Source organism: Thalia democratica, chromosome 2 (assembly GCF_965202585.1).
Source record: "Thalia democratica chromosome 2, ktThaDemo2.hap1.1, whole genome shotgun sequence".
NCBI lineage: Eukaryota > Metazoa > Chordata > Thaliacea > Salpida > Salpidae > Thalia > Thalia democratica.
The window spans coordinates 84,651,126-84,668,733 of NC_139166.1; positions in this window are offsets into that span (position 1 = coordinate 84,651,126).

Genomic DNA, 17,608 nt, shown 5'->3' on the forward strand with positions numbered 1-17,608 from the left:
GTTACAGAAAATACAGACTAATTAGTTCAATTAGTATTACTTTAGTAAAGTAGGTAATATTAAAAAGAAAAAGATTACGATAGAAGTAAAAAAGAACCATTGATTTAAAATGTCTTAACAGTTTCGAAAAACACTTTAATAAAAAATATTTAGTACTGGTTAATAGTAAAATGTTTTTAAAACAAGCAAATCCGGATTTATTGTAAATTTTTTAAACTTCCTCAGACAACATAAAACTTTTGAGCCAAAAGGCCTTTGTTGTGTTTTACTTTGATACTTAACAATTGGAAAAAACAAATCAAAAGTTGTCAAAACTGAGTAAAGTTTAGTTTTGCTAGGTCTCATAGAAAATACATTAAAATGAGAAAAAAAATTTAAAACTGTTTAAAACAAATTTATATTTTAAAAATAATAACGGCTTGATCATTTTTGACAGTAGTATATGTTTTATTGTATATTTTTTTAATAATGTTTATGATTAAGGTTAGGCTTGAAAAGTTAAATTTTGATAACGACTTTTTATGTATATAAAGTTTTAAATTTATATTAAGTAATTTAATTTATCTTTAAACAAGTTTTAAACAACAATAATTTTTAAATAGTAAAGTAAAAGATAACAAAACCTTAAATATTAAAACTTAAAACTAATTAATATAAAAAAAAATAAAGAACAAAATTAAATTACTTCTAGTGATAGGTACTATCAATAATAACGTAGTTTAAACTCATATCAAATAACTTTGAACAACAAAATTTCAGATTATAAACAAGCTTTTAAGTAAATGCCTATTGAAAGTAACCGTAAACTTGCAAACTAAACTTTCACCTTTTTTAGGCTCTTATGTTTTTGCTTTTTAATGCATCAAGCTGACTTTTAACTGTTGACACTATAACTTGATAAAATAACCATACAAAAAAAAAACAAAAAAAAACAGTTTTTTAGAAGTTCAGTGTTTGAAAGTAAACCAAGTCTCTTGGCAGAAGCTGAGTGATAGTCTGTCTGGTATCAACTATTTAGTGTCAACTTGTTTAGCTTTATGTACACATCTGATATAATAAGTCTTTAAAACATTAAACATTTTACTATTATCAAGTCTTATAATTAAAACAAATGATGCAAAATATTTAGTTCAAAAAATACCATAAGGTCTATTTGGAAACAATGTTAAAAATTTTGAAATTAAACAATGCTAAACACACTATTTTTAGTACTCAAGTTTAGTAAATATAAAAATTTTAACAACTTTAAAACTAAAACACTTTCATAAATTGTTTAAAAAATAGATTTAAACTAATACAACTATTAAAAAACTAATTGTTTTTAATGCTAAAACTAAATAAACTTTATTGACTGAAACCATCAATAATCATTAAATTTATGATTTTACTTATTTTTTATTTTACATAGGCAATAAAAAAGTTGAACTAGAAATAAGTAGAATAAACTTTCAAGTAAATGTCTACCGAAAATATTTTTAAATTCGCAGATCCAAATTTAACTTTTTTAAACTTTTTTGTTTTTAATTTTTGTACCAGGCTGACACTACAAGTTTGTAAAATACCCAAACAAATTAATACAAAAATAGATTCTTTTACAAGTTCAGTGTTTGAAAGCAAACCAAGTCTATTGGCAGAAGTAAATAGTGATAGTCTGGTTTTAATTAATCAGTATCAGTTTGTTTAGATTAGAAAAACATCTGACATCTTAACTATAATTAAAATTCACACCTAAATTTTCTAAACTTTTGATAATAAATAAATAAAACATATTAAGTTAAAAATTATTATAACATCTACTTAAAACGTAAATTTAATCAGTATCAGTTTGTTAAGTTTGAAAAAGATATATGACATAATAACTATCATTAAAATTTAAAAACTTAAATTCAGTAAATTTTTATATTAGTAAATAAATGATAATAAATAATCTGATAAAACATATTAGACTAAAAATCATCATAACGTCTACTCAAAACGTGTAAACTTTCGAAAATCTAATCATGCAAAACAAGATTTTTTCATAACCTACTAAAGTCTATAAATTATTTAAAACTATTACTATCTTAAACTGAAAAACAATCAAATTGAAACAAGTACATAAAACATAAATAACTAATTAAGATCGAACCGTGTTCTAAAGTTTAAATAATGTTTACTGAATGATACGATCACTAAAAATGTAGTTTCACTTGTTTCAAACTTTTCAAAACTCTATACTGTTTTAAAATAATAAACATCAGAATAAATATAAATAAGCTGTTAAGTAAATAAATAACGAAAATAACCTTAAACCTTGCAGATTTAACTCTCACCATTTTTTTTCCTACCAAGCTGACATTTAACTGTTGACAAAATACCCAAACAAATACAAAGATAGATTTTCAATAGTCGAATACTGTTTGAAAGTAAACCAAGCCTCTTGGCAGAAGTAAATGGTGATAGACTGGTTTTAACTTTTACGTTTTGATTCGTAAAACTTTTAGTAAAAGTTCGATGTAATGAAATCATTAGTATTATAAACATTTACTTAAAATAAAGTCTTGTTAATAACACAACCGATAAAAGACATTTAGTTGTAAGAAGATTATAACATCTAATAGAAAAAATTATTTGGAATTTATTTAATTCAAAGAGCAAAATTTTATAAAGTTTTTTACATAAAAAAAAAACATCTTTTAAATTGTGTTATTACGGAACATATAAACAATCAAATTAAATTAAATTTATGTAAGTATTTGTTTGTGTTTATAAAAAGCAAAATAAATATAAATATTAATTAACTCATGTAAAAACATAAAAAAAAACTATTTTGACCTTACATTATCTCTAAATAGTATAATTTAAGGCCAGTTTTACGGCTATTATTCTAAAAATTAAACTTATTCGCTCACCAAACATTTAACTGAAAAAGTTCAACAACAGCAATACAATACTTTTTTACGATGACATTAGCAAAGACTTCGAAAAAAACTTTACCATAAAGAGCAATAAAAATTATACAATACAAAAATAAAACACATAAAACGTAGCATGCTTGTTTTGTATACGCATAACAACAACATTCTGCGTGACTTTATAAATTAGAAACGAAAAAAGTGTATTGATTTTTGTCTCGCTCGCTCGCTTGCTTTGTAGGGCAGTAAAATCTATCAGGTTTTTAATCTTATCTTTTGCCAATTATTGATGACTTTGATTGGTTCAAACTAAAGTAAGTAAAACGATTTACATAATATATTAAAAGGGCAGATTACATGAGCATTAGGCTGAATTACTTAAGTAAAAGAAACTATTAGAATAATTAAAAAGTATATAACTTAATGAACAAACTACAAGTTTTTGTTGTTGTTCTTAAAACTTTATAGAAAATAAATCTAAATATCCTTAAAAACTTTTCAACACAAATAGTAGACTGCCAAATAAAAATGCTATACAGAAAAGATTGTATTGTAGAGCTCAAAAGTAAATTTATAAAGTGCTATTATTAATAAAAAAATATAATCTTAATTTCTAAATTTCATAATGTCTATTAAAAATTTTACTCATAAAAATTATTAAAGTATAAACTGAAAAATAAACTTTTAAACAGAAGATAAAAAGCTATAATAGATTTAATGTAGTAATTAAAAATTTTACATAGTAAGTAAATGAACTTTTTATTAACAAAAATATAAATCTCAATTATTTCAATAAACAAATTTTATTAGAGCAAAGTACGAACTAAATAATATTTATCAAACAAATTATACTTTGTTATATTTTATTACAGTTATTTCTAATATGCAGATAAAACATCAAACACAACTTAATCTCACCTTCACATAAAAGTGTTAAACAGAAAAAAAAGTAAAACTAAAAATAAATGTATAAAAAATTGTTAGTAATAAATAATTAAAACTATAAACTTTTATAACTTTGATGTATTGTATCAGTTGTTTTACTATTAAATCAAAAAAAAAAAAAAAAACTCAGAAACTAGTTATTTGAAAAAAAAAACTTTATAAAACTAACTTTATAACTTTATAAAACTTGAAATATTATTTTAATAAATGCTAATGTTTATGTAACATTCAAAACAAGTTTAAATAAAGCTAACAATGAAAAAAAAAGCAAGAAAAGTAACACAAACAAAAAATGAATCAAAACACTGCATTCTGAATTACTCCCTGTTATTTCCATTCATAAAAAATCCAGAAATAAGCTCGTTAAAACCGCTTCTTCTTACAAACTTTATAATCTGCATTGAATATTTCTTAACGCTGCTTCAATTCAGCTTGGCGCCGGCTTTTTGTGGTCGTTTTCAGTTTTGCGCTGTGTATTGCGGGCAATTGGAAAGTTTTTTGTTAATGAATTCACTTGTTTTTGTGCGATGTTTCTGCAAACAAGTTGTTTAGTTTGCTGCAATGTTATTTATTAATAATTTGATTTCTCAACAATTTTAATTTTTATCCAATTGGCAGCTAAAAACGTAAATATTAATTTTTTTCATCTCAAAACTTTCAAATTCTATTAGTTCATACTTACGAAAGCTTTAACGCTTTTTTATTTTATTAGGTTTGTCGTAAGTTACCTTTTAACTCAATTAAACTGTTAAAATTATAATTGAAATTAAATTGTTTTTGAAATTTAAGTTTATTGATCTTATACTTTTTTATTAGAAGTCGTTTATTTTTGTATGAACTCATACTCGTGCGAAATTAGTCATCATTTTCTTTTTCCAATATACGGTAGTGTTTTTTACATTCTTTTTAAAATAAAAGCTTAGTTATAATCGATTAGTCATCGCTTTATTTGATTTAAGATTATTAGAAATTGTACATAGTTTTTTTTATCAATTTAATAAATATTGGAAGATTTAATAAAGATAATCTTTATTATTGTGAATAACTGAAAAAAGCAGTTATTGAATTTTACTTACGTATGTTTTATGTAAACAGTTTTTTGTTCATTTAAAGTTAAACTTTTGTTGACTTTGAAAAACTATTATTTTAATTTTAAATATGTAACTGTACATTTGCTTTACGATTAACTTATTTACCTTTTACTTCAAAAATTAATTTAGTTGATATAATACATCAGAAAATTGTAAAATATTTAAATTTTTTTTAAAGTATTTTTTTTTTATGTTACATCAAATTAAATTAAATTAACTTAAGTTTTTTAACAGTTGTATATTCTTACTTACTTTTAAGTATAAAATTTACTTCTACAAAAGATTAATACATTTCTTTTCTATGTTTTGGGGTGGTAGTATTAGAACTAATCATAACATATTTTAGCTATCGTTTTCTGAAAATTTATCCTTTTTGTAATCTTTAACATCAAAAATAAAAAAGAAATGATTGAAAAAATAAGATTAAAAAACACAAATTTTGCGCTTAATCAACAAGTTTGTTTATTTTCGATAGAGCCAAGTTGTTTAAAAGTAGTTCAGTGTCTGTAAGTTTAAACAAATGAAACAAAATTGTTTTATCAAGAAATTTGTTTGAAGTATAAAAGCAGAATTTATTTGGGCTTTTGTAACTGTCAGTAATGTTTAATGTACAAGCAAATGCAAACTAAACACAAACTAAACTTATAATAACTATGTGACCCTTTGTTTCGGGGGTAGATAAAAAGTGTTTAGGGAGTTTTTCTCTGAATTACAAGATAGCCAATATAATGCCTTGGTGCAAAAATATAACCTTTGCCGAAAAATAACCGTTGTACGAAAGCACAAATCAAAAGTAAATAAAAAACAGAATAAAAATAAGTGCTACTACGGCAAAATGAGGTGCTTTACAGGGTATTTTTTCTTATACTTAAAGAAATACTGACGTACAGCGGAAATAAAAAAAATGTTTGCTTTACGGTGAAGACACTAACTTTAAGCTTTGAGTGCGAACAATTCACATTGATAAGAAGATAGCTTTTAAGCTAGAAAATATAATAACAGTTGAAATAGTATAGTATAACTTTGAGCACGAAATCAGCCAAAAGACGATATGGGGTTGATTATGTGTCATTTCTACAAAGAAGAGATTTAATCAATGTGGTTAGTGAAAAAAGTATTAAAAAAAATAGTTTGTTGCTTCATAACATATTATGTGCCATAATGCCCTAAGGATTTTTTCTTCAATTAGATTACAGAAAGTCAGTGTTTAGCCTGAGTGTGTAATATGATAAATAAACTGCTAAGCAATCGAAGAAACAAAAGTATTATAAATCAAAATAAACAACATTTAGTAGCCTTAAAGGCAAACTAAGCCGGGCAAACTATCTTAAATCATTTTTTTCTGCAAAACACAACTCAACTCAGTTTAAATAATATTTTTTAGTTTTTATTCAGTTTAACACTTTAGACTCTACCGGAATATTTTGTTAACGTATTAAAAAAAGTTTTACACTTGTTGCTGATTCAAAGTGTTTTTTTTCAGTATTTTCTTTAAGACATACTTGATTATTTTATTTTGTTTTATGTGTCAAAATATAACTAAAGTCGTTGCTATTTCAAACAAAATAATTCTGAGGATTAACAAACCGGATTGAGAAAACAACTAGATTTTATTAGTAGACCGATTAGTAGAACAGCTTTTATCTAAATCATTCAACTGAACATTAATAAACTCAAGAGTACTGTTGCTTAAGTTTTGTAACTATTTAAGATTTAAAAAAAAAGTAATTAGTTTATTTAATGGGCTTATGTACTGCTAAAGTAAGTGGTTGTCTAATTAGCTATGGATAAAGTGTAATACTAATACGAAAATTAACACGAGTTATTTCAAATAGTTTGATAAGTAGTTAAAATTGTTATAAAATTGTTTAATGGGTTTTGTTTTGAAAAGTTTTGAAGCTGTTGATATTTTTTAAATACACAATCAAATCAGATGTTTGTTTAAACTATTTCTTAAAATATATTTATTAAAAGAGTTTATTACACGATAAACATTTATAAACTATAATTACTAAATGGTTAGTTTTATAGCCTCAATATTCGTCTTAGTTTTTAAATATATTAAATTATGAAAAGTAATCGAGATATTTACTTTGCTTGAAAATACATCAAGTTATTACGATAAGGTGTACTTTTGATTGTAAATGATTGAGATTAATTTATAAACTTAAAAAGTTTATACAGTATTGGTAACAATAATCAAGAAGTTTACTTAAATGTTTTAAAGCTTATTGTACTGTACGTTAAATAAAGGATAAGTTATATAAATAAAATTGTTTTCTTTTCTGATTTGCGTTTTTCGAATAGTTTAAGTTTAGCAACTATTTTGAAGTTTCTGTTAAGTAGTGATTAAGTATGTAGTTAACATAACAAAAGCAAAAATGTTGTAGTTTTAAGAATTTTTTTGATAGTGTATGCTTTAGTAAACATTGAAAAGCTACAGGTGTCGTTGAAATGAAGCAATATTAAAAACAAAAGTAAAAGCATAAAAAACTAATTCAAAGCAAGTTTAACTGTAATTTCACATTAGATATTTCGAAGTTACTCTTTATTATTGTTTTAAAATGTTTTCGCAAAATAAAATTTAGTTTGTATATACCTCTTAAAATAAATTTTCGTGATGAAAAATTTTTAAGTTATTAGTTAAACTAACTTTTTTTTTCAACTTAATATGTTTGTAGTTCAAAAAGCATTAAAATACTACACTTAATAATTATAAGAGTTTTTTACTACGTTTCAAAGGCTTAGATTGCTTGAAAGACTATCTTAATCAAAACGTCTATCACTTGTTAGCAAAAGTCTAATTTGATCGATATCAACTTTTTGACACAGAGGAATTTTTTTCCTAAATTTAAAAACAACACACAAAATAATAATTACTAATAGTGTTGTTATAAGAAGTATCCATGAAATACTTTTGTTGCTTTTTGAACTGTTCTTCAAATCGTTTTCATGTAAGACGACAGCCTTTAGGGTGATATTCTAAATAAAACCAAAATGTAAAAGTTGATATAACAAATTGTATTTTAATTCTACAAAACTTTTTTTATGAATTTTGTTATATTCAATACTTGCAGAAACAAAATTTCATTTCAGTACTTACTAAAAATGTCGAAAAAAAAAAAAAAATTATTTTGGCATACTTAGAGTATATTGAATTTTTTTTTCTGCAATTCTGAGAAAAAAAGTACATTTTTATTTAACATCTACAAAACATTTTTTCACTTTAAAACTTCATGTATAAACCAACAAGTTAAATTCCACTTTGTTGTTGGTACTGTATTCAATGGTAAAGTTTCTTGTTTGTATCAGATCCTTTAATATCTTATTAAAGTTTGCTACGGATAAATTGTTAAGTACTTCAGAATGATCTAGTATAAAATTAAAATTATAAGGCTAGCTTTATTTATATCAGTTTTAACTTATCAAACAAACAAAATTAAGAATAAAACTTTTTGTTGTACTAGTTAAGAAATGGTTGTAAAACATATCACGTACTACTGATAAAAATGTTGCATTTGGCGTGAGTAGTAGATTATGACGTAGTTTTGCGATAAAAATATTTTATTGAAATTTTCAGCGGTTTTTATCAAAAATATTATCAATAATCCTCCAAGAGAAATAAGGTGGTTAAAAAAATGTACTTTATCTAAACATGTTGTTTAGTATTATGGAAAATTTAACTATCAGTATAAAAACAGATAATACGTTCGTTTATGCAACTTATTATTTTGAAATTTGCTAACTGAAAACTTTATTAAAATTTTAGTTAAAAAAGCGATAAACTCATACAAACTTACTTGTTGATGAAATATTTTGTGGTGTTGAAAACAGCGGATATACTGAAAACGTAACAAACAAAGTTCTGTCATATTTAGTGTGATAACTTATGTAGTTGACAATTCGCAAACGGGAAATGTTTGTTTTCCTGACTACTTTATCAAGGAAATAGTCTGTAAAAAGTAAAGTCAGTATTTAATCCCAAGTATCTTAAAGTTTAAATATAGTTCTTTTTTAAAGTTCTTTGTTTATACTTTTTAGAACTTTAACAAAACTTTTATAAACATTTAGTAATTTTGAAAAAATTAAGGGTTTGTTAAAGTTTACTTTTAGTTAATGTTACTTTTAAGTTTTCTAGAAAACTTTCACAGCAATCTCCGCTTGAATAACATTTAAACAAAGAAAATTGTTTCTTTACTATTTCTAGTTGTTCGTGTGGAACCTTATCGAATTCAACAGTAAAGTTCGTTGGTGTAACGTTCGTATAACACTTTGAAACGTCAAAGTCTTCATCTTTTACGTTTGAGTCGAATTTTTCTATAAGTACTAGTGTAGAATTGTACTTCTGAAATTAAAGTATAAAAATAAATTAAATAACGTCAAAAAATCACTACTATAAAACTTTTAGTTAGTTAGATAATACTTTCTTATTACTTTTTAAAGCTAACTTAGGAATATGAAATTATTTGTAGGACTTTATAAAATCGTTTTAAATTAAACACTTTACTTATAACAAAGCTTAATATTTTTTCTGTTCTTACATCAATGTCGTAATACATTCTGTGTTCGATTTGTGTTGGTAAGATTTATTTAGTTTTAACATCTTGCTTCACAGTTAATATGTTTTCTGTCCAGCGTTTCTGCTGAAAGATTTTACTTGTTAATGAAATAATGTATCTTAAGTTATTTTAGATTACTTAATTTATTGTTAAATCACCGGTTTTGTGTTTTTACTATAACATTTTCAAACTATTCAAACAAAAACTAACTCTTATTTTTATGCAAGTAAAAAATATTTAAAGTAGTGCTTATTTCACTTTGTTCAAAACCTTTTACTTGGTTTATGTAAAACCAATAGTTTGTTTAAAGTCATTAAACTGTGTACTTAAATTTAAACGAAACACAAACTAAATAAAACTTACCGTTACTTCACTAATCAAAAAAAAAATATCCAAAAATATAAACATTTAAACATTATTTTTAGTTTTTTGCAGTGAATTTAAATGACTAATATTAATATATAACAACCTACGCTCTGCGGCCGAATCTAATTACGCAAAATTAGAGACTTTCGCCGCGACGTATTTTTATCTTACTGTACAACTTGTTCAAAATAAATAAGACTACGCATTTTTTTAATCATTAGGATTTATATTTGCTTTTGTTTTAAGTTAGTGTATGCAAACAGTAATGCTAATTTTTGATCATTTTATTAAAATTATGCTTATATTGTAATGAGTAGTTACACAAAACATTGTAAATGTTTTTTTAATATGCCGACCTTTAAAATTTTTATCTTTTTCCTAGAAAGTACGCCAAAATATTTTACTAGTAAGTTTGTTTTATGAAATCTTCCGACTCTTAATCTAATGTACAAACGCTTTAAAACACCTAACTTAGTTTTTGGCTGAAATATTTTTGTATTTAGAAAAGATACAAGTAGACAAAAATAAAAACAAAAAACCCAAAAACTAAATTTGTTGAAGTTAGAAATAGAAATTATCTATGTGATTGAAAATAAAAGAGAAGGGTCATTTTGATCTAAAGTGAAGTACGCTAATTATTATATACTGAAAAATTACTAACTTAAACTAAGCTGTAGAATAAGTCGGTAGATGAATATAGTTATAGTATATTTTCTAAACATATTTCACCTAAAAGTTAAATAAACAAAATTAAAAGTTTACATATTTAGTTTCTTATTTAACAAATTATAAAACAGCTTACCTGTTTACTTCCTTGTTTTTCAATATAATAGTGTTCCACGATACTGTTATGTGTCTGTTCTTTATGGGAGTTTGCGTACACGTAATTTCTAAACAAAAGTATTCCTACCAACCCGTAGGGTGAAAACTGACAAAAACGCACAACCATGTTATTTATATATATAACATTAAATACTGCAGTAAGCAAAAAAAAATGATTGTTAACTTAATTATGTACAAATATTAGATTAAAAAAATATAAAATTTACAAACTAAACTTGTTTCCAAAAAGAAAGTGTATTTTATAAAATTATAAATCTATTCTTATTTTAGTAAAACATTTATTTAAACTTACATGATTAAATAACTTTAATTCAAGTTAGTTTCAAATGTTATCACTAAATATAATAATACATAGCATTTAATAGTTAAACTGATCTACAACTGAGATCACTGTGTTAGTTGTAAACTAAATGACTTTCTCACTTTTAGTATACATAAAAAAACTAACAAAAGTATCGGTTTTTGTAAAAATCTCTTCATAAAACATTTGATTTTCTTCTAAAACACTACATTTATTTTTTGAATATTTGTAATAAATCTGGCTAACGGGGTCGTATACACTGTAAAATATTTTGTTTTTATTTGTTAATTTTAGTTTATTGTTTTAATTTTAGTTAAATTCACAAAATACAAAAAGTAATGGTTACTTTATCTCTTTTATTTTATCTTATCTTTTATTTATAAACAATATCATAAAGATTAGTATTAAGTACAAAACTATGATGAGGCTATTAATATGTAAAACTTATGGTTATCATAAAAGTTTATCACTTACTATTCAGTGTCCGAATCAACATCTAAGCGAAACAATTGTGTACTGCTGTCAAAGTAAAAGTCAATAGACAGTGACGGTCTTAATTCTCTTCCGTTAAAATTTCGCTTGCTAATAAATGTAGCTTACCACTGTTCTGGTGTGGCAGTCTTATGTTCGGATAATCACTTTCTCTTCTGCCTACAAATTTTTGTAAACTGTTTTTTTTCTGCTTCTAAGCAAAAATTGACATGGTTATTACAATTTTTAAGTCCTATAAAAAGAAAAGTTATTTAGGACAGCTTTCGATATTATGTTTTATAATAAAAGTATTTGTGGATACTTGTTTATATGTTTACGTACAAACCAGCTAATATGTATTAATTATACTACATCAAAACAATTTTGTTTTAAAATCATCAACCGTTTTCTAGCGAAATTACTTTTAACTTTGAAATACTGAGTATTTTACCTTCACACAAAACTTTGTAAGGTTCTCCTATATCGTGTTCTTTGTAAGTTGAGAAGTCGTATAGTAGGTAGCTTAAATATCTATCTCCTCCATTTTCAAACGTTACCTGTCGAACAGTAAACTAGTTACTTTTAAGATACCAAACATATTTGTCAATTTATGACTAACGAAATCCGTATTGCTTTAAAACATTAAACCTTAATATTAAAAAAAAATAATACGTTTAAATCATTTAAACAAAATGTTTTTATTTGATAAGAAACTTAGAATTCAAAGAATAGTTTTTAATACTTATCATTGCCTTACTTTAATCACTATAACGCATATCACAAAAATAATAAAAATTTTTACAATAAGTATGATTATATAACATAATTTATGTTAATGCCATGTTTTACCGTTGACACATTTCAGATACTTTATAAGTGAATTTTTTTTTTATTTTACTATTTTTAACTTTAAAAAAAATAACTTTAGAAGTTTTTCGTATATAAAAAAAAAATTTCTTAACTACTAATGTAAACTTACAGTTAATTGGATGACAATATTTAAGATGTGAGAACTGGAAATGCTCATTTTTTCAAGTTCAACTTTATATTTAACGTGTTTGTCATCGGAAAGAAAACACATAGAGTAGTGCTCATTTTCATCCGTTTCATTTATTTTTGAGTTTTGACTTTTTTGCTGTTTCAAATATTTTATATTAGAGAAATTTTATACGTATTAAATAAACATATTTAAAATAATAAAATGACAATAATTGAAATAAATTGTAAAAAAAAACTTAAAAGTTTTTATTACATATTATACAATTAGAATTATTAAAATATTGAAATAAAGTAAAAATAAAGAGAATGCTCACTCTTAAAACTATAGCAGGGTATTTCCTATTTAGAAAAAATCCTTCCGTGCTATCCAAATTGTTCATAGAAAAATTATGATGGAAAATTGTTGATTCATTATACGTCATATAGTCAATTTTGCACTTTTCAGTTTTGCTTTGATCTTTGAAAAAAAATAATTGTAACTTTTTTACTAACAAAACAAAATATACAATAATTATACCTACTAAATTTTATTACAAGCAAACTTTATCAAAATACTAAAAATATTAAAATCAACTCCTTATTTTACTTAAAGGAAGATTTTTTAATATAAGAATCACTTATTAGTACTACTAGTATTTTATCCTTATACACAAAATTGAATAACTTATAAATATATATATTTAACGAAGTTTTGTAAACAATACAAAAATAATTTTGTTTATCTTTTAAAACTGAAACAATTTTTAATGTAGAATAAAAGTAATATTTGTTAATAAACTTCATACTATAACTTAATTTTAAAGTTTGGTTCGACTTACAATTGAAATCGTACCGACGATTTTCTTTGTAGTTTATAGAGCTTTTTAATTTGTACGGTTTAACAGATGAATCTCTGTAGGATATCTCTTTTATATGGTTTTGTACATCGTATGTTTGTTTTACATGATGTACATAAGTAGATCTGGTTACAAGACCTGGTAATATAAGATTAAACTATTTTTCATATTCCGAATAAAAAGACTTATTGATTTTGAACTTTAATACTGTCTTACTTTTTGTACATATAGGATTAATAAAAAAATTATTAGATTTTTTTGTAACTAAAAAAATACAAAAACCAATATAAATAAATAGTTTACATTTTAAGTTTAATTTTAAAGAACACTACTAATTAAATTAAGACTTAAATAGCAATGAAAGTATTTTACAACCATTGAATTTTTTGGTAATAGTTTTTACTAAAATTCAGTATTAGCTGTATAAAGTACTTGTATGTAATATTTAAACAAATATATTAGTTTAATTAAAACTTCTTATAAGAACTTAATCTATTTATATAAAAATTTATTGAAGACAAAGCATATATAAGTGAAAAGTACGTAGTATTATCAGACTTATTTAATCGATTTACCAGTTTTGTTTTAAAAGTCTACAAAATAAGTTTATACACTTTAAACGTAATTTTTAATAACTGTATAATATTTTTGTAGTTTCATTAAAACAAACCAGGAGTTGTAGTCGTAAACTTATAAAAGTTTTTGAATTCTTTAATTTCGAAGAAATCCCCACTACCTGAAAATCTTGGATCGCACTCTAATGCACATGCTGAAGCAATTAATAACGAAATGATCATGTAAACAATAATAGAGTACATTATGTAATTTTAGCTTTTACTCTTAAATTACGTTGTTTTATGGTACAAATGCTCTTGTATTTTATTTCCATATACTGTTAATATTGTTAAGTTTAAATAATATTTTTAATCGCCATACTACGCAAACTAAAAATAGATTGAGTTTCATTTACTACAAAATAACTTAAATTAAGTAACACATGTTTGTAACAAAAATTTATGTTTGTTCGTGAAATAAGTTTGTAACAAAGTCAGTTAATTTTAAGTTTTGTCTGAGCTATAGCAATAAACTAAAAAAAACGTTTTTGTGATATGAAATTTTTTTTAATACAATCAAACTCTTTTTAAAATAAATAAGAAAAAAGCATAAGTAGTTAACATAACAAATATATGAAAAGTTTAAGTTAAGTATATATTTAATTAGATTTTATATTATAAAGATAAACTTTTTTGAAGCTAGTTACTTATATCAATTTTTAAATATACTGATTAAGTTGTTTACCATCGAAAAAGATAAATTAGTTTCATTATATATATAATTACAGTATATAATTAATTAGATTTAATATTATAAAGATATACTTTTTTGAAGCTAGTTACTTATATCAACTTTTAAATATACTGATTAAGTTGTTTACCATCCAAAAAGATAAATTAGTTTTAGAATTTATCTTATCACATCACAAGTAAGATAAAACGTTATTTTTTCGTTTTTAGAGTCTATGCTACGCGTATTAAAAGATAAGATAACAACAAAAACTAGTTTTTACTTATTGAAATATAATAATATTTCGCAGCACAGTTTTAATTTTCCTTTTAATTATTTTATTGACGAGAAGTAAAAGTTTTAAAAGAGTACTATGAAGCTAAAACTGTTAAAAACTTGTTAATTTAATATTTGAAATCGACATACTACTAAAAACTTGTTTAATTAATATTTAAAATCCCCATACTACTAAAAACTAATTATAGAATAAAACTACTTTACTAAAAAATGATTTAAATTAAATAACACATGTTTGTAACAAAAATTTTTGCTTGTTCGCTAAATATATTTGTACAAAGTCAATTAATTTTAAGTTTTGTCTAAGCTATATCAATTAGCTAAATAAAAAAATCTTTTAACGATATAAAATTTGTTCTATTAAAATTCAACACTTTTAAACATAAATAAGTATTACAAAACTGTTTATGCAGTTAAAAACACAACAAATATATGAAAAGTATAAGTTAAGTAATTAAAAAAATTGGTTTAATACTCAAATAATATAAAGACTAGTTACTTGTCTCAGTTTTTAGATAAACAAAATAAGTTGTATATAACTAAAAAAAATAAATTGGTTTAAAATGTTTGTTATGATATCACAAGTAAGATAAAAAGTTAGTTTCCTGTTTTTTATAGTCTCTTCTACGTGTATTAAAAGATTAGATAAATATAAAAATAAAAATAAATTTAAAGATTATCAAATATAGTAATCTTTCACAGCACACTTTTAGTTTTCCTTTTAAATATTTTTTGACTAGAAGTAAAAGTTAAAATAAGATTACTTTAAAACTGAATGTGTTAAAAACTTGTTTAATTAAGTGATAAATAAATAGTGTTTACAAGTAGTTAAAACAAAAAGGATGTTATACTAAACTCATTCCTTTATAGAAGCAGTTTAACGTTTAAAATGATTAAATTTTGATATTAACTCAACATGTTTTTTTTTTTGTGTTTTTTACTTCGACTGCCTAAATTTAAGTTTAGTTAATGAAATTAAAAAACTTAAACTAAAAAACTAAAACTAAAAAAATTATAAAATATACTTTTTTCCAAGGAAACTTAAAAATAGAAACCAGTTGTTTATACTTGAATGAGTCAGTTTGTTCATCTTAAATTGCTGTAATACTTTAGAGACATTATTTTCTAATAATTCCGTTCTGTAAAAATAAAATAGTTTTAAAGGTCTCTTAACTTCTGAAATAACATAAGATTTTTTAGTTGCTACTATGTAAAAATAAAATTAAGCAAACATTTAAAAGAAGCTATTTCTATCTTTTATGGATTAAAAACATATTTTATTCTTTTTTAAACAAATTAAAACGTCTCAGTTAAATTTTAAGCAAACAACAGTCTGTGTCCAGTTCACAAAGCAGAAAATATTTTGCAAACAACTATCAGCACTAAATTATTTTCTTTTAAACTTAAAAAACTAATTCTTAGTTCAAGTAATGTTTATGTTTATGCTCAGTTTTTATATCTATGTAATGGTTATTTCATTGTAAGTTGAACAATAAATATTGTTAGTTTTTATTTTTCACAAACGCGGCAAACCCTAAAATCCTTTTAAAGTATACCTAGCCGTATATTTGTAAAAAAATGCCAACCTTAATTAAAAAAATATTTTTTGGTTCTTGTTCATTTTTATTGTTTTAATTTTTTTTGTATTTTAATTGTATCCTTTGTAGTGTCAATTTCATCTTTTAAATACTAAAACAGTAGGTTTTTCTATGATTTTTGCACAAAATATTTTTTTTTTTATACTTTTTCCCAAATTAATTTTCAAAAGAGTATATATTTTTATTTACCAGGTATCCAGTCAAATCTATGTACAGTGTACATATTAGCTTATTGTATACCAGTTTTATGCTAATCTAAATAAAAGTGTTTTATCGACATAAATTATATTAAACACTTTAAATACTTTTTAACTTCATCACAGTAAAAAAAAACTTTTAAAATAAACAATAACACTAAAAAACTTAGATTGTAGTTATATACATAGTTTGTAGAATAAAAGAAAAAAATGACTAGAGTAGAAAATAAAGTTTCTTTGAAAGCAAAATTAAAAAAAAACTGATAATGAATTTTTTACAGGGCATAAATTTTAAATAAAAATGAAGGCATTTAAAAACAGTAAAAACGTCTAATATGTTTATTTTTCTATTTTAAACGTTAAAAGAAAATTATTTATTTTAGTATTTTATGTGTTGTTGGAGTTGAAAAGAATTTTAATACCAATTTCAAAGATAGAAAAGTCTTCAAAAGAATATATTTTATTATTTACTAATTAAGCAGCATGTAAGGTCATTGCAATAAAATGCAAAATCAAGCTAAATACTATACTTTTAGTGAAAAAAAAATGAATAAATAAAATTTTGCTTATGAATAAAGAACAAAAGAGGAACTTGTAGAATTTCATTATCAGCGCTTTGGAAACTCTGAACTAAGCATTTTAAAACTAAAGCTTCGATTATACTTGATGATGCGACCATAATTTAAATTAATTAACTTTTTAAAGTATATATATAACTTTTAAAAACTTTTTTTTGTGGATCATATAAACTAATGATATAACTGTAGACAGCGCAGTTCTTCCGTAAATAACACACAAAAAAACTATTCTTTAAAATTGAAAAAAAAAGTTTTTTCTGTTTCAATTCAAATTGACACGCTTAATTGATTGTAAAAAACATTCAACTACAAAAACAACAACAGTGATATTTTTACGGATAATATTTAG